We start from the raw sequence: 26694 nt of genomic DNA on the forward strand, positions 1-26694 counted from the left end.
CTCCCCCCTTCCCCCCTCTCCCTCTCCCCCTCTCCCCCTCCCTCTACCTCTCTCCCTCTCCCTCTCCCTCTCCTCCTCCCTCTCCCTCTCCCTCTCCCCCTCCCCCCTCCCCCCTCTCCCTCTCCCTCTCCCGCTCCCTCTCCCTCTCCCCCTCTGTCTCTCGTTCTAGTAGCCTGGTCGGATCCCTGGGGATTTGATAAAAATAAGAAGAACAAAAAGGAGCAATCAAGATTATGTACACTAAACAGCTGTGTCCTCCACCATACCCAGTGAAGGCCTACTTAAGTGGGTTGTGCAGGAAAGGCACAAAGAGAGGGAAGGGGGATAGAAATAGGTGGGGGGGACAGTAGCCCGCTTCCTTAGAGATACTGCTGTGGTTGGTGAACTTTCCTAGGACTCAGGAGGTTAAAGGTGACCGTGGTAGCTCTGGATGTCAAGGGAGGCTGTTAGCAGGCCCCCTTTTCCCCTCCCTTCCTCCTCCCACTCTCCCTTCCCCTGCCCAGGCCACGTACCGCTTCCAGCTGCAACTCTCCTGAGTTGCAGCGGCTCGTGCATGTCCTCCGGGATCCACCAGTCCTCGCTCCACACTTCAGGATTCTCGAGGTGCCTACATTTGGTTCCTCCAGGAAACACACTTACTCTCCAGGGACACACATAAGTTGAGGTCCAAGGCTTTATCCCAACAATTTTTTTGTTAAATCCCACTAAAACAGCAGGAGTAGCGATTCTGGTCTCTAACTCCTTCTCAGGGAAGATAGGCCACAAAGAAGACTAAATCAGAGGTAGACTGCTGGCTTACTGCGTGACAGTATGCTCTCATACCTTGGGGTCCATCTACACACCTAATGAAGGGTAGGAACCTTTCCTTTACCTCGCAGCAGTGACCAAGGTATTGAACACCCCAGACTGGCTGATCCTTTTATGAGAGGACTTAAATGTAGTCTTCAATAACAACTTGGATAGATCAGACCATCGCCATGGTCAGACCAGGGCTCTTTCTTGGGAAGGCACACTCTGGCTGGGAGAGGTGGGGTTATCTGACATTTGGCGATTACTACACGCAGAATCACAAAAGTATACATTTTACTCACATGCACACAAAACATATTTCCGATTGGACTATTTTTTAGGCTCGTCCAGCATCACGTCTATAGTCTCAAATTGTATGATAGAGCCCTGCTCGCTGTCAGATCACCCGGCAGTATTGGTTACCCTGAAATTCCCTCTGCTACAACTCCACTCCCCCACAGATCCTGGAGACTGAGAGAAACCCTGTTACCTGACCAGAAGTAGTTAAACAAATTATCAAAATGCTAGGTGAATTTTTGGCAATTAACGATACGCCTGATGTTTCCATCCGTAGCATATGGGAGACGTTGAAGGCAATGGTCAGAGGTGAATTGATAGCAATCTCTGCAGCCGATAATAAATTACATAAAGACAAAAGGGAACATTTGACCAGCGAGGTCCAAAAACTAGAGCGCATTCACAAGTGTATGGTCTCCCCGGATATGGCCGCAACTTGAAACTACCAGGACTCAATTAGCGGGGATTGACCTAGACAGAGCAGAATATGCAACTCTCCAGCTTCACCACATGTTTTATGTAGGCGGAGACAAATATGGGCATCCGCTAGCCAACAGACTAAGAACACAATGCCAGTGTTCCAAGCGTGTTTGATTCTAAAGGTCTGGAGCAGAAGAAAGATCCCCAAATCGCTGCTACCTTTACAAAGATCTATACGGAGAGCAGCAATTGCCTGCAGACACACTAGATTCATATCTTCGGAACACCCATACCTTGAAACTAACATCAGAGCAGGAAGCGGACTTGGATCGCCCTATCCAAGTGGATGAGGTACTCTACAGTACAACTCAACAGAAACTCTCAAATGACCGGACCCAGATGGCTTTCCAGCGATAGTTTACAAAACATTTTGCTCGATCTTGGACCTCTGCTTACTAGACTGTTCAACACAATGACTAATCCCTCCTCAATCCCACCCTCCATGTTAGCGGCCTCTATTGTTGTGATCCCCAAACCAGGCAAAGACAAAAGCTACTGCATGTCATAAAGACCAATCTCCCATCTAACAGTTGATCTTTAACTCTCCACAGGCATCCTAGATGCACGCTTAGGCCCCTACTACCAGGCCTCATTGCTCAAAACCAGGCAAGTTTCATAAATCATAGCCAATGTAGGGATAACACTAAAAGGTTACTACACCTTATTGACAAAGCCCAACGATCCGACCGGAACGCACGCTTTTGGCAATTGAAACCAAAAAGGCGTTCAGTCGAGTTTATTGGCCATATCTGACTGCTATACTTAAACACTTTGGTCTCAGTGAAAGATTTTGCTCATGGGTCCTCAGCAATTATGGCCACCCGGCCGCATCCATCATTTCCAAGAGGCACGTGCCAGGGGTGTACACTCTCGCCCCTATAATTCGCATTAAATAATGGAACCCATGGCTGAGAATATGGGAAAATCCCGACATCACAGGCATCCCATTTGGGGGAGAGGAACACACAATCAGTCTCTATGCTGACAATGTTCTGGTGGCTTTGGATAACCCATCTATCTCACTCCCGGCTTTTCTTTGCAAATTAGATATATTTGGCCAAGAAGCAGGATTCCCAGATCACAAATCCCTGGTCCTTAGCCTATCCCTCACGGCATCTACTTGAGAAGATTTGACACGCTGATTTCCTATAAAATGGGCAACTAAATCTATTCCATACCTGGGGATTGAATTACCTGCCAATGCCCAGTCCGCTGCCGCTCCCAACTAAAAGATTCTGACACAACAGATATATCAGATTCGAATAGATGGAGACCCTACCCCCTCTCCTGGCTCGGCTGAATCGCAGCTGTAATGATGTTGATTCTACCCAAAGTTCTGTTCCTTTTTTAGGTACTCCCAATAGAGCCCCCTCCTGGGACAATTCAGTTCCACCAACATGAAATTAACTGCTTTGTGTGGCATGATGGTCGCCCCCTGCAGAGAGAACTTAGCCACAGATCACCGGATGAGGGGGGCTTGGGCATCCCAAACTTATTAAGCTGCAACCAGGCAGTCCAGCTGAGGTTCCTTCTTCAGTGGCCCCTTAAGAAGTCTGAAAAACACTGGCTTTTCATGGACAGGGAGGGGGAAGGACAACATCTTTGGAGGGTCCCTTTTCTCCACAGACCTGTGCGCCCCAAGAGCCTTTATTCCTCTCCTATCACAAGAACCTCTCTGGCAGCTTGGGACAGGGTGGCTGAGGAGGATGGCCTCACCTCGTTTCTTTCACCGTTGATGCCCATTGCTGGTAACCAAGATTTTACCCTAGGAATTAATCTCACAGATTTCCAATAGTGGTGCCAGACGAGGTGCTGATCTATTGCCCATTTATTTGACACGGAGGGCCCAATGCCCTTTGATTGCCTACATTCTGACTATGCCATACCTGAATCAGCTGATTTGCATATAGCCAGTGTCTAACCCAGGGTGGGAGGGCAAAAAAAACGATGGATTTAGGCCCAGATCCTTGTACTGGTGTGAATGTATGACATTGTTCTACATTCTGTCCATCAGCTGTGTTTTTTGCAATTTTCACCCCGAGTGGGCTGGGGATGCTCAGACGTGAGTCCCAGGCTCTCCACACCACTGGAGTCAAGCTATCCAGGCTGATGAAGGCTGATAGCCAGAAACCGGTCCTTGGATGCTTGATTCCGGTCTGGGAAAGACATGGCTTGGTAGTTCGGACTGGACTGTTCCCATGAGGCACAGGGTCAGAGCTGATTTGCATATAGCCAGTGTCTAACCCAGGGTGGTGTGGAGTGCAAAAAAACAATGGATTTAGGCCCAGATCCTTGTACTGGGGTGAATGTATGACATTGTTCTACATTCTGTCCATCAACTGTGTTTTTTGCAATTTCACCCTGAGTGGGCTGGGGATGCTCAGACGCGAGTCCCAGGCTCTCCACACCACTGGAGTCAAGCTATCCAGGCTGATGAAGGCTGATAGCCAGAAACTGGTCCTTGGATGCTTGATTCCGGTCTGGGAAAGACATGGCTTGGTAGTTCGGACTGGACTGTTCCCATGAGGCACAGGGTCAGAGCTGATTTGCATATAGCCAGTGTCTAACCCAGGGTGGTGAGGAGTGCAAAAAAACGATGGATTTAGGCCCAGATCCTTGTACTGGGGTGAATGTATGACATTGTTCTACATTCTGTCCATCAACTGTGTTTTTTGCAATACCTGAATCAGAGCGTTTACACTATCTCCAAATAAAACACTGGGTGATGAATCCCTCAATCTGCCCTAATGCCCAACGCCCCCTTACACCATTTGAGAAATGGCTACTGTCAGACAAAACAATGCGTTCTTACCTTAAAGTCCGCAATCCTGAGATACGCAGATACATTATGTACCAACTTCCCAGTACCCTTTCTGTTTCACCTGAGTATTCAGTGATCACTAGATGTTATAGTAAGGTTCAAGGAGGAAGGCCTGGGGCTTGGCTATTTGTGGCTCCTAGTTGTTGACCTGCGTGGCAACTGAAGAACACTTTTAGTTTTTGTATTTATCTTGGTGTGTTACAAGTATTGTACCTTTTTTTAAAAATACATTTGTTGTTCAGTTTTGAGTTATTCGAACAATCAACAGTACAGCATGCAATAGTACATTTGCATCTGATGCTCGACCTGAAAGTGCAGTTTTAAAATGATTAATGGCTAAGCTAGAAAGGTACTGTTCCATCTCCACAGACACAAATTGCACACCATTATCAGTAATGAGAGTCTTAAGAATGCCCTCTCTAGAGAACTCCTCCTTGAGAAAATCAATTACACATCTAGTATTAGCTACTGGAACACACTTTGTTACCACCCATTTAGAAGTGTAGTCCACAAGTAAAATTACAAAACGTTCATCATGGGTAAGCAACTCAAATGGACCAGCAATATCTAAACCTAATTTTGTCTACGGTTCAAGAGGCACTTCTACTGGTGAAATTGGTGCAGTGAAAGTTTTTTTAGATTTATCATTGTTGGCACATTGCCAAAATTCTGTCACAACATCTTCCACCTCATGGTCCATGCTTGGCACCAGTACAACTCACGAAGCCTCGCTTTTGTCTTATTCCGACACAAATGGCTTTCATGTGCCAAATTGATCAATGTACATCTTAAACTTGAAGGAGCAACTAAACGTTTGCCTCTGAATATTTTGTCGTTCAAAATACTTAGTTCATCTTTCACACAATAGTAACCAATCATAGTGGAGGACAACATCTTCTTATCCAGCCAACCTTTCACAATGAAATCTTTCAAATTGTTGAAATTGGAATCATTCACATAAGCGTCAGTCCACTCTTTATCTTCTAAAGCTGACTCAGAAATCCAATTTATAGATGAAACATCTACATTGATAACTTCAGACTGAATAGGTAACCTTGACATACAGTCTGCCCTACAATGTTTTGCACCAGGTACAAACTCAACAACACAATTGTAATTGGATAACCCATAAACCCAACGAGAGATCCTGGTAGAAAGATTGTCTATCTCTCTAGAAGTAAAAATCCTTGAAAACGGTTTATGATCAGATCTCACTGTAAAAGGTATTCCCCATAAAAAAAAATTGAAATGGAGAATTTTCCATAACACAGCCAGCACTTCCCGTTCAATCACTGAGTGTCTTTCTTCCGCACCTCTTTAAGCACGGGAAGCAAATGCACCAACCTTCAACTCACCATAGACAATTTGAGAAAGAACAGCGCCTAATCCACAGATACTTGCATCTGTAGATAAAACCGTCTTTTTATTCACATCAAAGTTGTCTAAGGTAGGTAACTTTGAAATACAACTTCTCACATGATTGAAAGATTCATCGCACTTATCTGACCAAACAAATTGAGATCCTTTCTTTAATAGAGATCTCAAAGGCTGAGAAATGGAAGCAACATTTTGTTTACATTTAGAGCAGAACTCTGCCAACCCAAGAAATGAACGTATCTGATCCTTATTAACAGGCTTAGGAGCCTCAATTATACTCTTCACCAACTCCATTTTAGGACTAATTCCTTCTCCAGAAATTGTGTGACCAAGATAAGTCACTGAAGTAACTTTAAACTTACTTTTCTCTTTTTTAATCACCAACAGTGCAGACTGTAACCTTCCTAAGACTTTCCATAACATTTCATCATGTTCTTCAATATCCTTACCATGGACCAATATATCATCCTGAAAAAACAAGACTTTGTTCAGACCTTGTAACACTTGCTGGCAAGTCCAAAAGGCATTCTCACAAATTGAAATGCTCCGATTGGTGTAACAAATGAAGTTAAATGTTTAGATTCTGGGTGTAACTTAACCTGGTGGTAAGCAGAGGACAAATCCATGACACTAAAAATGTTTGCATCTTTAATGAGGGCTGAAGTTTCAGTGATGTTTGGTAAAGGTTGTCTGTCAACCCAAATAAATGTGTTTAAACCTCTTAAATCAGCACACAGCCGAATTTCCTTTTCACCATCCTTTGGTGCCAAAACTACCGGAGCCAACCACTCCGAGCTACAAAGGTGTTGCACCATTCTTTAAAATAATCATATGTTCAAATTTTTTTAGCAGACCCAAGATTACTACCAAAAACTTCTCTAGAGAGTAATCAAACCTTTTTTTTTTTTTTTTTTCGAAAACCTTTATTGTACAGAAAGAGCTCACAAATACGGGCCCACAACCCACCGGGCTGGCCACCACATAGCAAAACATCAAAAAACCAAGCACTGAGCGTCACAGGATACAAAGGCAATGAAACAGGAGAAACAACAAACATCTTAGAGCAGTCGCAGGAGCAAGCAATTAGAAAGGCAGTTTTCTCTTTTTTAAAGAGACGGGGCATGAAGTTCCGGAGCAGTATGGGCCGCGAAACAAGGTCACAGGGGTGGGGCCGCGGCGGGCAGCAACACAGCGATCATAAAAATACAGGAGAGACAAATACAAGAGAAATATACCAATAAGCACCGGTCAAAACAACGGACATGAGGAAAGGTCCATGCGCGCACTGTCCAATGCCCGCTCACCGCAGCCACCACCCGTCCCATCGATAGCAAATAAAAGGACCCAAGTACAAAACAATACGAAACGCACCCCCAATAAAGGAAAAACCCCCACAAAAGGGGGGGGGAGGGGAAAGAGGAAGAGGGAAAAGGAAAAGGAAGGGACTCTGATCCAAACACTCGCCCCCGGGCGACAAAACAGGAAAACAAAAATCCGGCAGAAAATAAACAATAAAAAGAAGAAAGACATACCAAGCAAATCTCAATCATCGTAATACCGGAAAATACCCCAGAAAGACACCAGGGGGACAGACGACGAGACAGAGCCCCGAAAAAGGGGATACACAAGGGCCATAGAACCAAAAAGGGAGAAAAAGTGGAGGAAAAAGACCCTCCCGAAAACAACAACAGACCCCCCCACCCACCCCACAAGCCCACCCTGCACCCCTGCAGAAGGCTACGGCCTACCCCCCAGCAGCGTGCCTGTCGCCCTAAATAGAACCCGAAATATAGAAGAAAGGGAACAAGGTAGAAACAAAGACAAAGAGGAGAAGGGCAAGGGGAGGGAAAGAGCATCATACACGGGAGAGGGCCAAAGAACAATATCATCTGCATCCATCCCACCACCTGTGAAGAGGGAGGGGTAGAGCCCACGGGAAGTTAACGATATCAGGATAAGCTTCAGGAGCCCCATGAAGTTACGCAACATCATACCAGCACATGTCGGTCACAGATCAAAAACAAGACTACCGCATATAACAAGTCATTTCAGCCCTGTCCGCTTTTGTCCAAGGTTGTAATCGTCCGAACAAACAAAGACCAAACGGCGATGGACACAGGGCACAGGAGAAGGTCCAGCGGCAGTCCAGAGAAGAAGCGTGGAAGAAAATACGGAGAATGCAGGAAAATTATGGTAAAACATTCGCACCGCAGGCACAATTCCAAGGACAGTTCCAACGAGGCAAGCACAGCCGGGACGGCATAGGCGCCCCGGCCGGGGAGCCAACGTGATGATAAACAGGAAGGATCAGCGAGGCCAGACCAGGATGCAAGCAGACCGCAGACCAGCGGCCGAGGCAACAAAGCAGGACGATGAAGGGCGTCGGAGAGTCTCCAGCCCATGGATGAGGTCGCCGCCGGGGGCACAGAGTCCAGGATCACTCCAGCCGCACCCTGCGACAGGGAGGCCAAATCCGACGTCGGGGGCCCGTACAGTTCGTGAAGAGGGTCCGCCTTCACAGCGGAGACAGGCACAGCCACGGAAGCCCGCCAGGAGTATAATGCATCCAGGACAACTTGAAGTGCAGGAAGCCCTTTACAAGATCCAGCATCCGGGCCATGTGGCGGGCCCCCAGTGCTCGCCCAGGCCCGGCAGAGACATCCAGGGTCGGCCGCCATCTTAGGAGCCCAGCAAGCCCTTGGCCGTCGGAAGCCCCGGTCGGGGCGACACCAAGGCAAAAGGAGGTCAGCCGATCTGCGGCAGGGCGTCCCAGTGCAGGAAGGAGACCCACCAGAAGAAGGAGTTTTGTCGGCCCCCTTGTGCCGCCGGCCCCGTTCTCCGAGCCCGGGCGGAAATTTCAAAATGGCCGGGCCGGGGAACAAAAGGGGGGGACCAAGCCGGATAAATGGGTGGGCTCTCCAGCGAGAGGCAGCGCTCGCACCCCAAGGCCCAAGCCCATCGGGTCCGCCAGCGGGCACAGCCGGCTTATACGCACATCAGCCTCCGCAACAAGATCCACCACGCCAGCAAGGGCCGACCATCGTGCTCCGTCTCGTCCCGGCGTTGCAGGGAGGTCCAGGCCAGCCCGCCCCGGAGGCTCCGAAGCGAGCGGGATCGCCGCACAGGATCGACAGCACCCAGGATCACCGGAGCAACGGGTAAGGGTCTGCAAAGTGTCCTCAATACCGAAACACAGCAAGGAGGGCTTCCCGGGGAAGGAGAAATACAGGATAAATGAAGAAAACAGGCGATAGAACGGAGCCGAGCTAAAACGCGGCCATCTCGGTCGCGAGCTAGGCTCCTCCCCCAGTAATCAAACCTTTTGTTTACCGTTGGGACTAAGTGTAATTCCCACATCGCGGTGAAAAAATGGGCTATGGCAGAGGAAGACGCGCTGCGGGAGAAGGAGGCACTGGGTCAGCGCAAGCGTCCCATATCCTTGGAATGGGCCTCATTGCCCCACCAATTCAAGCTAGCCCACCAGCGCGACACCCCAAACGCCTCGCAGCGTGCCGCGGCGTCCCAGACAGCACCAACGCCTCTTTAGTATGCATATGACTTCATCCCCCCGCCTTCATCACACTCCGTCGCCCCCCGCTGCCCGCCCCACATCCCTCCTCTCTTCCCCCCCATCATCCCCCTCTCCCCATCACCTTCCTAATGGACGCGCCATGTACAATCTGATTATTTCTGCCCCTCCAGCCTCAGTCTTCGCCTCCGACCTCCTCTTCCCCGGTTTTTCTTCCCTCCTTGGGGTGATATCCTTCCTCTCCCCCGCACTCCACAGCTCGCGCTCTCCATCTCCCTCTACCCACAAGAGGCTCCTAGTCCCCCCCCCTGGTCTCCCCCAAGTGTTCCCCCCCGTTCTCACGTTGCATCAGTCATTAGCGGCCTCATGTCCCTAATCCGTAGATCCACAGATTATAGTGTACACCCCATTAGCATGACTGCAATGTTGTATCATCTCTTACTGCTAATGATGTATCGTGAAAGTTTTTTCATTTGCTATAAAAGTTCATAAAAACGATTTTAAAAAAAGTGTAATTCCCATATCCCTCTGATGTCTCCAACCAAGGAGGTTGTCACTCCTCTTTGCTACGTAAATCTTACCAACAGTCTCACGATCATCAAATTGAATTTTTTAACACAATAACCCAAAACATCAATTCTTACCCAACCATAACCTACAGGATTAATGTCTGAAGGTAACAATTCAATGTCCTCACAACCAAATGTGGTTTCCCAATTTTTATCACCTATCATTGTATAGGGTGATCCCGAATCTGCCAACACAAATATTGTTTTTTACACACTAAAATCTCACATTCAGGCATCTCAATGGGATCAGCATCCACACTCCCATCCTCACTAGAAACTATTTTAGTTTCATCACATAAATAATTCACATTTTGTTGTTTAAGTCTACGACATACTCGAGCATAATGTCCCTTTTTGCCACAATTTATGCACAAATGCAAATCTCGCAAAGCACCCTGGACTGTTTGTCCAATGCCCTTCACTGTCACATCTGAAACATTTAGGATTACCATTTTTAGTATCATTCTGAGTATATTTTTTTTTACTAAATTTCTTTTCCACATCCTTATTCACAAGAGATCCAGTTTTTTCGCTATCTTTGTCACCCTGTTTATCTATCTTGAATACCTCATTGACTGATGACTCTGAAGAACCATTTTCTTTACCTGAACTATCTTTACTGTTCTCATCACGCATCTCACGTACCCACATATTAGTGTTTTCCATACCTTCAATAATAGTGACAGCATCTTTTAAATTAGGATTTTTGCTCAATAATTTTTCCTGTACCTTGACATTATTTGTGCATCTAACAATCTGATCTCTTTTCAATAAATCAATTAAATGCTCAAAATCACATGTACGAGCTAATGTACATAACTGGATGTTTTCTGCGTCTTGCCTTGGATTCTAAGACTACATTAATATGTGAACCAAAATGTTTCTTGAGCATTAAAACAGACATGTCATATACATTACTGGACTCACCAGTTTCATTTCCAATTTCAATTAGGTTGGGGACTTTCATAAATACATCTCCCTTCAAAACCTAAATTATGTAGAAGAATTGCTTATATGCGACATGCAGAACATTTTTCCCCTCCTATGGCTATGAGATAAGTCGAAAATTAATTTCCATCTCTTCAATGGCAGTACAGGTTCACCTTTTTCAGACAAAAAATGCGGAGGTTCAGATGAAGTTGCCATTATAAATGTAAATACCTAAAAATAAATATATGCAATACTTGGATAAAATATATATATATATATATGGTGTGTTTCTTCCAAATATGGTACAGTAGATTTTACCAACCAATGTTCATAATATAATGAAGGATGTATAAATATTTGTAAGTAGCAACAATTTCGTTTTCAATTGTGAATAGTCACATGACAATAGTGTGTGCATCAATGTGCGCACATCCATTCCATTGTTTTCTACTTATGCTTTCTAAACGTTTAAGAGTGTGCATCACTATGTGCACAATAAGGGGTCGATTCCGATCTGGTAAAAAGCGCTCCGAATCGTCGTACGGAGCGTTTTTTCCCCGTACAAATCGTACCTGTAAACGTCCCGTACGTACGACGAAGTACGATTCGTACCAGGAGCCGGACTCCGTACGAGTCGTACAAGACACCGTACGACTCTAATCTCCGTACGATTTTCCCTCGGAACCCGCTGTACGCGACATCTGTACGGTTCGCGGCTGGTTTTTATGACTCAGCAAGTACGATACGTGTCGGGTACGCACCGTACGACCCTTTTTCTACGGGAGCTGAAAACAGCCGTAAAAACAGAGTTTGCGCCGAAACAGGTACGGAACGGCTCCCCCGGGTACGGTGCGTACCCCCCATTATCGCAGGGGTACGCACCGTACCCCTGCGATCATGGGGTATACGAGCTGTACCCCCATTGTACGATCGGTGTACGAGCCGTACCCCCATTGTACGATCGGTGTACGAGCCGTACCCATGTACGATCGGTGTACGAGCCGTACCCCCATTGTACGATGGGTGTACGGATCGTACACCGATCGTACATGGGGTACGGCTCGTACACCGATCGTACAATGGGGGTACGGCTCGTACACCGATCGTACATGGGGTACGGCTCGTACACCGATCGTACAATGGGGGTACGGCTCGTACACCGATCGTACATGGGGTACGACTCGTACACCGATCGTACAATGGGGGTACGGCTCGTACACCGATCGTACATGGGGTACGGCTCGTACACCGATCGTACAATGGGGGTACGGCTCATACACAGATCGTACAATGGGGGTACGGCTCGTACACCCCATGATCGCAGGGGTACTGTGCGTACCCCTGCGATTATGTTGGGTACGGACCTTACGGTGTGTATGTGTTTGTGTGCTTTTCCGTACGACTCGCCCTTACCTGACGTGGACCGTACGAATCGCGTCCTCATACCCCGGTCCGGATCGTACTCTTCGGGTCGTACGGCATGTGTACGAGTCGTACGGTATGTGTACAAGTCGTGCGGTTCACGGTTTCAGCCTTGCAATACGTACGGATCGCGACGATTCGGACGGATTCATGGAATACGGATCGTACTTCGCGACTCGGACGGACGGGTACGATTCGTACGGAGAGGGCTCCGGATACAAATCGTACAGACGTTTTTTGGCCCGAATCTGAATCGACCCCTAAGTTTCAAGCTTCCGATAACATAGTTCCTGGTAAACCTTATCTTCACGACATGAATTAATATACACGTATCGTAATAGCTTTGTTAGCTAGTGAAGTTCCAAATATAGTCTCAAGTAAATAGTTATCTTCTCACAATAAACACGCGAATAAGGGCTAACCTGCAATGTTCCGTGTGTGCGGCAACCGCAAAATAAAGAATCTAACCTTAAAAAAAAAAAATTCCACAGTCAAAATGGCTAATAGCGTCAATACGTCATGACGTGCTGGAAACCGGATGTGTAGAAACAACAGAGAATGATCGATGACGATGTGCGGTCTAGTTGTCAACTCTTAGAATGCATACGGAGTGACTGTTAGGTTTCACATACGCCATCACAGTCAAATGAACTTCAAGCCGTTGACATCTCTCTAAAAGATAGCAGGATCGCAGGTCAGCAGCATCTCATAGTCCATGAATTTCCACACTATGGAAAACGATCACTCAAGGAGACTTGCGATCGCTAGAGGACACCTGCCGAGGTCAACAACTAAATGCCTCGCCTCCCGTTGTCACCTCAGTCCATGTTGATTTCAATCAAGAACAGATGAGGAAATAGGGATGGCAAAAAATTCAAAATTGCGCCTAAGTTCGTTTCCAGAATATGTTGTGTAGGGTTGAATTCTTCTATGTTTTCATCTCGTCGCCAGTGTTTTAAAGTAAATTTCCAGTATAAGTTGATTAAAATGTAGTTTATTTGCAGTAGTATAAATTACAACACTCACGGACCTCGATCCAGCTTCAACTGCCAGATCAGGTTCTAAACAGAACCAAAACAAAATAGAATCAGAACATGTGCATCATCATGTGTTACATGGTGACAATTCTTAAGATGAGGATATCACAACACAGGGGGTATTCATTACACTCAGATCCCCAAGTCCACTCCATCCCGGTTGTCCCCCCCCTTCTGAGGCAGTCCCACTAGATGTTGAATCACTCTGTATGCCATCATCCCCTTCCGGGTTGAGGGCCATACCGCACAACTGGCGCCACTCCATGAGGGCTGCCTGTAAGTTATCATCTTTGCGAGCTAACTGCATGTGTGTTTCCTCGGCTAGGGCACATTCCCTAACATCCCGTAACCATGCGGGATGTCCAAGCATCTGTGTCCCATTCAATTTATCGCTATTCCACGTCTGGCCAGCACCAGCACGAGCTGCAACAGCTTATACGCTATTTTTTGGTTTTTAGGTTTGCCTACATGGGCCAACAAGCATTGGATTGGTTCTTCTGTATTGTACCTTTTTAACATTAATTTCTCACCCTATGTGACAATTACCTGCGATCAACTAATGCTATCCTTGCAGTTGTAGTGAGGAAGACAAATGGTCTGCGAATCTAGTGGTTAAGATGATGGTGGTTCCATTTAGGGTAGATGTTGTCCACAATACACAAAAAACAATATATAAATTATTTCACAGACATGCAGCAATTGTACTCAATAGGTTAAAGTATGTGCATAGATTGCCTTGTTGTACTTACACTCCAAGTCCCAGAAGAATCAGAACATAATGTCTCTTTTACAAGCCAATGTCTCTTCACAATCCAAGTTCCAGATGATTTAGAATACAATGTCTTTTCTTCTATTTCTATAAATACTTGGCTAACTACAATAACAAACTCTGGATTTGGGAAGTTTTCAACAATTGTTTCACTTTTCCCAAAATAATGTGTTTCTAAAAATTAACGTAATTCAAAAGTACTCTTACTTGCGTTGGATACCGTAATTAATGGTTTCTTATCGTGTTTCAGCATACCTCATGAATGAGAGGAAGAAGCAAGGAAATCGAAGGTCACTTTCCGTTGCTGTGGAGATGAAGTCCAAAGTAACAGGAAGCAGGTAAGTGTTCTACTTGTTCCCTCCTGGATTCCTGGAAGGCGAAGCATTTTCTAGAACACGGGTGTGGCATTAAATAGTCATGCCACACCCAAGATGACCACCATTGCGTGTGGATGCGGATGACGGCTTTGACGCTCCTACGTCATTCCGTCCCCATGTCTGTCTATGAGCATGAATTGGACTTGGCCGCTTTGCATGGGAACAGGCACCGAGAGTCATGATATCTTATTCAGGTCCGTCTTTGGTATTTTATAGATTGCAGTTTTATGGATCGCTCCTGCTATGCAATTAAAACAGTCTGTGTATTTCCTACTTCGGTTACTTTCTCTTCTCCAGTGCAAGTCATCTCGTTTACAATTCCTGTATCCGTCATTTTCCCCTCCCCAGTAAAAAACTATAACACAGTATAATCTGCATCACATTATAACAGTAAACACATATACACATAACCTCCTAGGTTGGCAGTGCTGGGACACGGGACAGGGGTTTGTTTTTGTTTGTGGAAAAACCATGTGACATTGAAGAGGGTGACTGAGAGGCTGAAAGGCTAATATCGTGACAGTACTCCCCCGTCAAAATCCCCCCTACGACTGATGGAGTAGGACGTGGTTTGGATGGATACCGTGTATGGAATGATCGTACTAATCGAGGGGCAGTTTTGCGGTGAGCTAATGGTTCCCGTGAACGTTCTTCTGACCCATACCCTTTCCAATCCACTAAATAGTATAATTTACCTCGAATACCTTTTGAATCTAAGACAGCTCGTACCTCGTATTCTAATTTTCCATCTATATCGATAGCTGTGGTTAAGCTAGTCCTTCTGGTTGCAGGATGGTACGGTTTCAATAAAGAAACATGGAAAACTGGATGATTGCAATATGTAGTTGGTAATTGTAAGTGCATTGCTACAGGATTAATGATCTCTTGAGTCAAAAAGGGGCTAATAAACCGAAGAAGTAATTTCTTTGATCCTTTCAATTTCAAATGTTTATTGGATAGCCACACTTTATCACCAAGTATATACAATGGTTTTGGTGAACAATGTTGATCAGCTATACTTTTCTGAGTTTCTTTGGCTTGAGCTAGATGATAATGAGCTTGTTGTTGAATTTCATGTACGCTTTTATGACACTTATGTACTGTAAGATCTAGTGTATCTGTCTGCAAGAACCAAGGAATATCTTAAGGTGAAATCCTTGTGCACAGAAAAATGGGGACATAGCTATTGATGAATGATCAGCATTGTTATAAGCAAATTCCATTGCTCACAAGCGATCAACCCATTCATTTTTTTTTATTTTTGGTTTTTAGAAGACCTTTATTATGCAGAAGGTTTGCATCACACAGAATACATGCAACGGCTCACAGGGGTCAGCCGAACAGAGAACAATCAGAGAAACCTCTAACTGGATGACACAGCCATTTAGCCGGCAACCCGGGGGTCCGCAGTGAATCTTATGTAAACGCATTTGCAGTCATCTGGTATCTAGTTACATAAGCGATAGATCTTGTAATTTTGTCTTACGTTGTCAAGAGTAGCTATACAGTTTTCACCCAGCATTAGTGCCGTGATTGCAATCTCCCAGGTCCCCGCAAATAGCCCAAGAGGCAGTTGCGGTTAGCCGATGGTGGGGGGGGGATTAGCATTAGGTGTTTCATCATACCCGTGTCCGTAATGCTGTCTGTGAATAGGCAAGATACATATTGGTATAGCTCACTGAGGCATAGTAACAGGCAATGATGTGCGGCAGGGTTAGTCTGCAGCCCGTTCGATCAAGGCTCAGATGGCCAGCAATGTGATGTCTGCATGTCTTCCCAGTGTTGGTGTTGGGAGGTTACGGAGGACGCGGCAGCGTTTAATACTCTACGCGGTGCGTAATTGTCATTGTTTCTCTGCAAAGTGTGGATAGCTTGAGGGCAATAGGGTATCGCTTCCTGATAGTGACATGTTGCTTCTAGTGTCCTCGTTTGGGTTAAGAAGTGGGTCTGGTCGGGGAACATGACCAGCAAACAAACCGTCCCTGATGCCTATACTATGGCGGGGAAAACCTGGGGTAGGAAGGAGAGGGGGGGGGAAAGAGAGAGATCGTCACGGGTCTCATATGTGGCAGCAAATGCGGGGCGGGGCGTGACAGGGCATCTTGTAGTGTGAAGTGTGAAACGGGGGGGGGTTGTCGTTCCCGAGCTGGGGCTGGCAGGCATTGCCTGTGGGGTATAGTCAGGGTGCAAGCTAGCGCTTCGCAGGGCGTTGGTGCCATCTGTTGACGTGGTGGCCGTCCTCCTGTATGGAGGGGGGGAAAGGGGGGGGGGGCGTCTCCCCATCAGCTTCTACAGTCGGCGCGGGCGGGTTGGGGCAGGGGCAGCAGTGGGTGCGCGGCGCTGTGTGGGCGTCTGGCGTAGATCTGAGAATTATAGGCGTCTGTATCCGTCAGTGTAGGTCGTGAGATCTAAAGAGGTGGGGGGGAGGGGGACAGGGCCGCGTCCGCTCCCGGGGGTGATTGGCATTGCAAGGGCGATGAAGCCTGTTATCTCAAGTGATCCCCTGTTCCTGGCAGGTGCACTGAAATGCTTTGAGGAGGTTGTCCCAGAGCTGAGCGATAGGGAACTTTCGTAGCCCCGCCGTTTCCTCTCGAAGGAGCACCGTACTCTCCGCGCGAGCCCAGTTAGTAAAGGAGGCGCGCCAGTGCCGAGTGTGGGGGGGGGTCGCAGCCTTCCAATGCCGGGTAAGCAGGCGTTTGGCCGTTATGAGCCCCATGTCCCAGAAGCGCGTCTGCACTTTGTTAAGTCTCGTGCGCTTGTACAACCCCAAGATGCACGCTTCCCATGTGTGTGGTATCTGCTCGCCAGTGCTGCGTGTGAGTAACGTTACTACCTCGTCCCAGTATGTGTGTATGTCAGGACAGTGCCACAGCATGTGTAGAAGGTCTGCTCCATTCAGAGAGCAGCGCGGGCAAGCGGCATCAGTTGTTGTAAAGTATCTGTTTATCTTGTCGGGTGTAAGATAAGCTCGATGCAAGATGTAGAATTGAATAACCTTGAAGCGAGGGTTGCGTGGGATATATGTCGGTCCAGCTAAGATCATCGCCCATTCTTTATCAGTCCAGGCCTTTCCCCTATCTGTCACCTACTTTTCCCGTAGTGACAACGTGGATGGCTGCGAGTGCATCTGTAGGGCCTGCGCCAACCAATGGATGACATGCGAGCCATTTCCCATGACATGTAGATACTGCATGAAGCTATGCATCGGCAATTCTACAGTCATGTCGCCCCAGGATGCAGTAAGTGTGCGTAAGAGAGTCGCGTGCAGCAGGAACTGGCCAGCTGGGAGCTCCGTGCTAGCGGACAGGTCCGCAAAGGTGAGTAGCGTTCCGTCAGTGTATAGGTCTCCCAGAGTGTCCACCCCTGCCTGCGTCCAGCTTGCCAATCGAGTCACAGTCAGTGCGTCCGCCGGTCCTGGAGTGCCTAGTATGGGTAGTATCGGGGCATATGGCGTCGTTGCCCGGGTGAGCCGCAGGCATCGCAGGAAGCATCTGCGCCCCACAGCCAGGTGCAACTGTGAGGGGCAGGGAGTTCGGGTTATCGGGTGGAACAGCCTGCAGATTTGCGTTTGCGTCTAGGCAGCAGTGCCTGAGGCAGTATCTTCGAGATGTTTGCCGCTGAGCCACCCCGTCACCCATTGCATCTGTGCCGAAAGGTAGTACAGTTCCATGTTAGGAACCGCCAGGCCTCCCTGCTCTGTTGGCATGTAGAGTTTGGTCAGCGCTACGCGGGGCCGGCCCGTGTTCCAGATGAGGTTACGCAGCATAATCTCCAGGTCTCGAAATATTTTATTCGGTACGTACGTGGGTATATTGGCGAAATAGTACAGCAGCCTAGGCAGTACTATCATTTTGGTAAGTGCTATACGATTCGGTACGTTGAGGGGTAGGGTGTTCCAGAATTTGATCTGCACCCGAACCGAGGCAATGGCCCGCAGGAGATTCCCCTCTAGGATGTCTGTTGGATTCCGATATATTCGTATCCCCAGATAGTGGAACGTAGTGGGATGCCACTGCAATCTGCCTCCACTTAGGCACACGTCGCACTCGGGCGTGTCCGGGCTAAAGGAAAAAGCCCCCGATTTGGACCAGTTAACTCTTAAGCCTGACATCTCTCCGAAGGTCCGAAAGACGTCGGCCAGAGAGGCAGGGATGTCGGTTATGTCTCTGACGTACAGCAGTAAGTCGTCTGCGTACAGCGACACTGTATGTAGGCCATCCACTAGTGGAATCCCCCATTCAAGCCCCTGGGTCCTGAGGATTGTGGCCAGGGGTTCCATGGCCAGGGAGAACAATAGAGGCGACAGGGGGCAGCCCTGTCTGGTGCCTCTCCGTACCCGAATGGCGTCCGAGAGCAGTGTGCCCGTGCGGACTCGGACTGTTGGTTTGTCATACAGCAGGCCCACCATGGCTTCATAGCCTCCTCCCAGTTGGAACTTTTCCAGTACTGCTCCCAAGTACGGCCACTCAACCGAGTCGAAGGCCTTCTCTAGGTCTAATATCAGGCATCCTGCTCTGGGCCACTGTTGGGTAGCATACTCCTGTATTCGGAAAAGGCGGCGGATATTGTGGGAGGTGTGGCGTGTCGGGACAAAACCGTTCTGGTCCTGGTGCACCAGGCGGGGCACATAGGGGGCCAGTCTCCGGGCCAGTGTGGAGGCCAGTATTTTATAGTCCGTGTTTAACAGTGCTAGGGGGCGATAAGAGCCCATCTGTGTGCAGTCCTTGTCGGGCTTGGGGATGGAGATCAGGGTTGCTTCATTTAACGTTGAGGGCAAGGCTGCATCCTCCGCTGCTGCAGCGTACATTCTCAGAAGTTCTGGGATGAGTATATCCGAGCCCGCTTTATAAAATTCGGCCGGGAGCCCATCCGGGCCCGGGGATTTACCGTTAGATAGGTTAAAGATTGCTTCGCGTACCTCATCAGGTTCAAGCGAGGCTCCCAGTTCGTCCTGTTGTGTAGTAGTCAGCTGCGGCATTTGCAGAGGGGAGAGGTAGTCAGCAATGTCCGGGCGTGGGTGCAGCAGCCGGGAGCGGTATAGTGCATCATAGTGACCGGTAAACGCATCATGAATCTGGTGTTGCGAGTACAATAGGCCCTTCCCTTCTACGTGTATTGCTACCACTGGGGTCGAGCGGGTCTCCTGTGAAATCAGCCAGGCCAGTAACTTGCCAGGTCTGTCACTCAGGTGATGTGTCCTCGCCGAATGCGCTGCATAGTTGATGTCGCGGAGTCGCTCCAGTAGGCTCGCATGTTCTGCGCGCGCCCCCTGCAGTGAGTCAGCACCACCTTCAATGGCCTCCCCCTCCCTGTCAAGCAGGTCAGATTCTAGCCTGGTCAGTTCACTTTCTAGTTGTTGTCTCATGTGGCCCTGTGTCCTCAGGCAGTGTCCCCGGATCACTACTTTGAAGGCATCCCACTCCACCTGGGGGGTGGATGCCGTGCCCGTGTTGTCTTCAAAGTACTGGGAAGCGTGTGTAAGGAGGGATTCGCGGAAGGCAGCGTCAAGCAGGAGCGCTGGTTGTAGTCGCCAGGTGGGTATGGGGGGGGCGCGAGCGGTCCCAAGCCATAGATAAAAAGTGTGGGTTGTGGTCTGAATGCGTGCGGCCCATGTATAATGTGTCGGTCACAAGGGGTAGGAGTTCAGTGGACGCCATGAATCTGTCTAGACGGACATGCAAGTCATGGGCGCCTGAGTAATAGGAGTAGACCCGTGTCCCAGGGTTGTGCGACCTCCAAACATCATGGAGGCCCCACTGCTCTGCCCACTCCAGCAGCGCCTTCGTGGCTCCACGTGTCGGCGCGCCTATGGGAGGCGGAGAGGAGCGGTCTATCGTTATGTCTAGTGTGCAAATATAGTCTCCACCCAGTAGCCACGGGGCTGCGTGCCAGGTCGCCATCACCGTGGAAAGGCGCGCCAGGAAGACTCCCTGTTCAGTGTTTGGGGCGTACAGTGATACCAGCACTACCTGTTGCCAATTTAGCCTGCCTTGTACCGCAACAAACCTTCCCTCCTGGTCTATCGTAGTGTCTGTAACTGTCCAGGGGGTTCCAGGTCGGACCCATATCAGTGTGCCACGGGCGTATGAGGAGTAGGTCGTGGCATATAGTTGCCCACGCCATTTACGGTGTAGTGCTAGGACCTCTGTCTTGTTCAAATGCGTTTCCTGAAGCAGTGCGATGCCTATCTTGTGTCGTTTTAGGTATGAGTAAATCTGGTAACGCCTGGCTGGCGTGTGCATTCCCCTGATGTTCCAAGTGCATATTCGTATCTCAGACATAGTTTCCGTATGCGTAAGCTCCTCCAGCCCCCCCGTGAGTCAGATCCTCAAGCAGTGATTCCCACCGGGCCCTGGGTCCCGCCCCCAGCACATAGTTGCTCCAAGGTCTCAGTACAGAGTGTGGTGATCTCCAGTGGTGTAGAAGGGTAGGGAAAGGGGGGAAACATATAGCCTCAACATGGCAACAGAACCTGAAATGCCAAAAGGTCGGCTGCACAACATGTCGCCGTCCAAACTCTCAATTGAGCTCGCAAACTATACAGTTCTAGGGGGTATCGTGTGGTTTATGCTATAATAATAGAAAGTACAATGTGGTCCATAGGGTGTGCGGCATCCCTCCCGGGTAGGGTGGTGAGGCCGCTGCTGCCTGGCAGTTGCACGGGTCTCGTCTCACAGTGCGAAGCCGGCGTCGCTCTCAGGCATCAAGTGGAGGGGGCGAGGTTTCCGGGAGGAGATCTACTTCCCCGGACGGCCCAGATAGTGTCAGCTGGCATGTACAATGCTACAGAGTAGGCGTCTAGTTCGTGGCAGTGGGCGGTCGGGCCGTGTATATACAGTAATCACAGTACCTGGTTAGGGTTCAGGGTTCGAAGGTGATCGGGGTCCAGCAGTGCACAGCTGTGCAGGTCGTTACTTGTGAAGGGGGGTCCATGGAGCACTTGCGTAGTCATGGCCGCTCTGGTGCATGGAAGCAGGAAACTACTTGGACTAGTTCAGCCAAATAGGTCGGCAGTTTGAGGAGTGACGTCTGGGAGATCGTCAGTGTGCTGGGAGTCCGATAAACCATAGATTGCCTCATCATCGCTCGGGAGGGGCGCCGGGCTGGTATTCGGGGCAGGGGACGGAGCCGGAGTGTTGCTGATTTCCGCTACACTGCGGAGAGCGTCCCGTTGTCCTCGTAGCATCTCATGTGTAGATGGGGAGGGAGCCGGTGACTCTCGGGCTCGGGGAGGTGTGGGAGCTCTGCGCCGGTGGCGCCGTCGTGCTCCCTGTGCGCGTTCCATGGTAGCAGTCCCCTGTGCTCGCCTGGGTACGTCGGGCATGTTCTCATCAAGCCAGGCCCCAACTTCGTCAGGGTTCATGAAAAAGTGCGTTCTATCTTTCGCCACCACCCGTAGTTTGGCAGGGAAGAGCAGTGAGTATTGAAGTCTGGCCTGTCGCAGTCTTCTTTTCAGCTCCAAAAAGGAGTGTCTTTGCCTTTGCACTTGCACAGTGTAGTCCGGAAAGAACATGACTGTGGTGTTGTCAATTCTGATCTCGCCTAGTTTCCTTGCTTCCCGCAAGATCGCATCTCGGTCCCTGTAGTTTAGGACTCGCAGGATAATAGGCCTGGGGTTCGAGCCGGCAGAGAGGGGTTTCGTTGGCACTCGGTGGGCACGTTCCACCACAAAGTGGGGCGACAGCGTGTCTTCTGGCAGCAGCTCTCGCAGCCAGTCCTCCACTCTTTGCGTGGGGTCCATCCCCTCCCATTTCTCCGGAATACCCACCAGGCGGATGTTGTTTCTCCTCGCCCGCCCTTCTGCATCCTCCGCTCGGTCTTCCAAGAATTCCACGCGGTTAAGGAGATCTTGTATGTGTTTGTCTGACTGGGTCACCTTCGGTTCCAGCGATGGCATCATGCCTTCCAGCGTTGTGGTGCGTTCCTGCAGTTTTTTGTGGTCAGCCCTGAGGTGAGTCAGGTCTATTGCCACACTGTCTATTCTAGTTTCCAAGGAGGTGCGCGTCTGCTGGAGGGACTCTTCCATCCTTTCCATAGCTGCAAGAACTGAGTCCAGCTTCGACGCCACGTGGTCAGCGTCCATCTTGGATGATGTCTTTGTTGTCTTCCCCTTCACCGATGCACTCCCCGTTCCGGTACGTGTCATCACCCCTCCAGACATGGGGCAAGCGGTGTGCACAGGCAGTGCCAGTAGCGAGGCTTCCGTCTGTCCAATTGAGCTCAGGGTAGCAGGCGAGTCATTGGGCCACGTCTGTAGTGTGTCAGGCAATGTGGATAATCAGGGCGTCATCGACGGTGCCGGTCCGCTAGCACTGCCGCCCCCTGGCGTGGTGGAGAAGCAGGGTTCACTCCGAATAGTGTCAGGCCCCCGCCGAGGGTGTGCTCCCCACTCAAGTGTCTAGGTGTCTCGAATCGCGCCGCTAGGCCTCATGTTCTCACCCACTCCCCCAGCCCCCACGTGGCAGCCCCGCAATGCGTGTAACAATCAGGCGCTTGGGGCCTGTGGTGTGGCGGGTCGCATGCTGCAGCAGGCTGGGGCACCAGGCCGGTTCTGGAGATTGAATGTCTCCCGCCGCACCCAGCCGTTATCCGGGTCCCACCAGGGCAGTCGTCACTGCTAGGGCGTCTCTCGGGGTAGTGCTGCTGCAGGTGTGTGGGGGCACAGACGGCCCGTCAAAGTCCCCGCGGCCCTCGGTGTGCAGCTCCCTCCACGGGGGGGGGGGGGGGGGGGGAGTCCCCGGTCCGTTTACTCACTGTGCCACCGCGAGGTCCCGTAGGCTCCATGGTCCCTGGCCTGTGATGTCGGCGGGAGGCAGCGTGCAGCACTGGAGGGGGAGAAGGAAGAAGGCTCCGCTCGTTCCTCGGCGCCGCTGCGCCCCTCTCGTGTCCCAGCCCAAGCTGTGTCTGCGGGAGGCGGGTGCTCGCCCTCACTCTTCCGCGCTCCCGCAGGTCTGTCTCCTCCAAACTCGATCCGCGTCGGTTTCCGGCTGCCTCTGGTCCGTCGTCGTCCCCACCGATGCTCTTCGGGGCCTGATATGTGGGGGCTACAATTGCACTGTGTCTAGGGTCGATGCACCCATCGCCATCCGTGTCCGCTAGCTGTCGGGTCGTCTCTGGTGGGCCGCAGCGTAAGGCCCCGTAGCCCGCGAGAAGCCGCGGCCTCGCGTAATCTCGTCCCCAGCTGTATCGCAGTCAGGCCGGCTGTGTTGGCGTCGCCAGCCTCGGTGCGGAGCTCCGCGACCGATCCTTACAAAATTCGGCCTGTGTGTTGTCAGGGGTTGCGGGCAGATCCGCCAGCAGTTTCAGGCCAATCAGGATAGTCTTGGCCGGAGAAATGACCCGGGGTAGGGGAGCTCAGGCAGGAGCTCTACCCGGGCACGTCTTCCTCCATTGCGCGCTAAGCCACGCCCCCGCGATCAACCCATTCATGTTCACTATCAGCTAACATACAACGTATGTATTGTTCTACAGTTTGAGTTGTGCATTCAGGTAAACCATTAGTTTCTGGATGATAACTGGATGAAGTGCCATGTTTAATGTTTTACTCAAAGCTTTCCAGAACTGCAAAGTAAAATGTGGTTCTCAATCGGAAAGTATGACAGCAGAAACACTGTGTAGATGAATGATATTAGACATAATTGTGTTGGCCATCTTGGATGCAGAGGGAAGTTTCCTTAATGGAATGAAATGGGCCATACGACTAAACTGATCCACCACTGTTAAGATGGTAGTATAACCTGCTTTGGTTATAGGTAATTCTACTATAAAATCCAATAAAACTGTATGCCGGGGTTGTGGCGGTATCGGAAGAGCTTGTAATAACCCAGAAGGGGACTGGTGAGTAGATTTATATGGAATACAAATAGAACACGTTTCAATATAGTTTTGAATATCATTAAACAAGGAGGGCCACCAAAACTTTCTTTTCACTAAATTAAATGTTTTCTTTACACCTGCGTGTGAGCCAATGGTAAATCATCCATCAATTGTAAAACTATGTTTCTTAATTCTGGAGTTGGGATAAACAAATGCTTGGTTTTCCATAATAAACCATCATGAAATTGAAGAAACGGATACTGGGATATCCAACACTTTGGTGATTGCGTAACAATTTTTGGTTTCACTTCTTCTAGAAACTCCGCACTATTTATCAATCCTTGAAAACATTGTGGAGGGAGAATAGGAGGAAAATCATGTGTTGTTCTGATGCTTCTTCCTCTTCAATGAGTGATAAAGCATCAGCTTTGTTGTTTTCTTTTCCTGGACGGTATGTGATTGTGAAATGATAATTATTAAAAAACAAAGGCCGGGCAGGAGCTCCGCTAGCAACCAAGATGGCCGCACAACCTCCGCCAGTTGCTCACAAATCCTGACGATTATCCTGATTTCTCACTGGCCTCCCGTGCAGCTGATGTGTTCCTGACTCTATAGGTGCAATCCCGGAATTTCTAGCTGCTTGAATAACGAAGATACGCCGTGTTCCATTCTCGGCCTAACCCAGAGTTGAAGCCGGGGCCTCGAGTTCTAACCCAACCGGGTTGGAGTTGAATAACATCGGCCGCGGGACGTGGGTAGCGTCCAGTCTCCCGAAGTGGAGTGTTTCTTGTCCGATTTGGATGGTGGATCGGTGGCAGTTTTCTCTCGCAGCTACGGCGGCGTGACGCATCGGTTGCCGTGGTCGGGGAGCCGCTGCCCGGAGGCCCCGTTGGGCTCCCGGGGTCGATGGGCTTGGTTCCTCGCTGGCGGCGACGGTGTTGAGATCGCGCTTTTGAGAGTGTTCACAGTTGTCATCGGATTTGCCTGTGCCTGGTGCCCCGGAGTAGTCGACCTCCGGGGTTCAGAGACCTGCTTGGTCGCTTCGTGAGGGGCGATGGAGCGGGTGGAATGTATACCGTCGCTGCATACTGTAATGGCCGCCATTGGTGAGCTCCATTCACAGGTCACCGCCATCATCTAGAGGATGGTCGTAACTGTCGATGTCATCTGCCGGAGACCGGACTCCGACCCTTTGTTGGTTCTGGAACAAGCTGTTTTACCCGAGGAGCAAGAAGCGTCTGAGACGGAGGGCCCCGCGCTGAAGCCAGACTTGGTATCTTTTGTCGACCCCCGAACGACTGCTAGCAAGCCCCGGACTATCGAATCTACATCATGCCCTGTGTCGATACCGCCCCAGATGGACATGGATGATCTGATATTTCAGAGCGAGTTCTCCAGTGACTGTAGGATTGTTACCTCACCCTTTTTCTCCTGGATGGTTCAAATACGCTCTAGCGATTTATCTTTGGTGGACAGCGGACATCGTTTGACTCTTAGACTTTGTGTACTGTTATCCTGGCCTCAATCCTTCCGTACTGACTTTGAACTTTCTCAACATTTTGATACTCTCATTGGGATGGCGGATCGAGCGGACAGGGCTTGCATGAAAAATCGCAGTGGCCAGGGTTGACTTTGACTGGATGGGTTTGAACAATGACTTCATTTGATACAGGATTTGTAACCTATACTAGCGCGGGAGTTGGGTGGTTTTTAGAAGTTCCCCCCCCCTCTGATTTTAATCGTTGCATTTTATTATTCTGGATACGTGTAGGGGCGGGTTGCTACTGGCGGGGGGTAAGGGAGACCGGGGGCCGGTTTGATATTTCCTCCTCCACTCTTTCTTTTTCCTTCTTTTAGGTCTAGTTCCGGGGCGACAGGCACACTGCTAGTGGGGATGGGCCGTAGCCATTGCAGGGGTGCAGGTAGGGGGATAGGGGAGGGGTTTGTTATTTTGCCTTAGTTTAGTTCTATGGCCTCTTTTTCTTTCCTTTTTCTTTTACGAGAGACGGGTTGTTTATCCTGTATTGATTTTCTTATGTATCGGGGTGTCCGATTTGTCTTCATTATCCTGAACTATGAGTGGGTGAGCCCTGCTGGCTGCTACTTCGCTGGATTGTTGATCGTACTTCTCCTTCTTGATGTACCGAACTAAATTGACATTGCATACTCCTTTGAATTGAATTTTCCACATTGATTTACTCGCTCACCTATTGCAATATTGTATTCTATGTATGACACCCGATATATGTAAATTTCTCTTGTTTTCTTCAATAAAACCCTTAAAAAAAAAAAATACAAAGGCCAACGAAATTGCCGATCTGATAATGCTTTTACAGATTTTAAGCATTGAAATTTCGGTGATCTGTATAAATGGTCACAGGATGTCGAGCACCTAACAAATGATAACACCATTCTCCAAAAGCAGATTTTATAGACAGCAACTCTGTCAGCTATTCGATACTTCATTTCAGCAGGTAACAA

At 49.3% G+C, this 26694-nt stretch overlaps 1 long non-coding RNA gene across 4 annotated transcripts in view; it reads right to left on the reverse strand.

Moving 5' to 3' along the window:
• Nucleotides 1-26694, reverse strand: part of LOC144768848 (uncharacterized) — a 263369-nt gene that overhangs the window by 104192 nt on the left and 132483 nt on the right. The window contains exon 1 of one of the 4 annotated variants that reach the window (XR_013598641.1): nucleotides 14276-14426. The exons of 2 other annotated variants lie outside the window; for them this stretch is intronic. This is a non-coding gene — a long non-coding RNA (uncharacterized LOC144768848). Of the gene's footprint in view, nucleotides 1-14227; nucleotides 14427-26694 lie in introns of those variants that run through there. One more of the 4 variants, XR_013598644.1, reaches the window with a different exon arrangement.

The sequence above is a fragment of the Lissotriton helveticus genome, chromosome 7 (genome assembly GCF_964261635.1).
Source record: "Lissotriton helveticus chromosome 7, aLisHel1.1, whole genome shotgun sequence".
Taxonomy (NCBI): domain Eukaryota; kingdom Metazoa; phylum Chordata; class Amphibia; order Caudata; family Salamandridae; genus Lissotriton; species Lissotriton helveticus.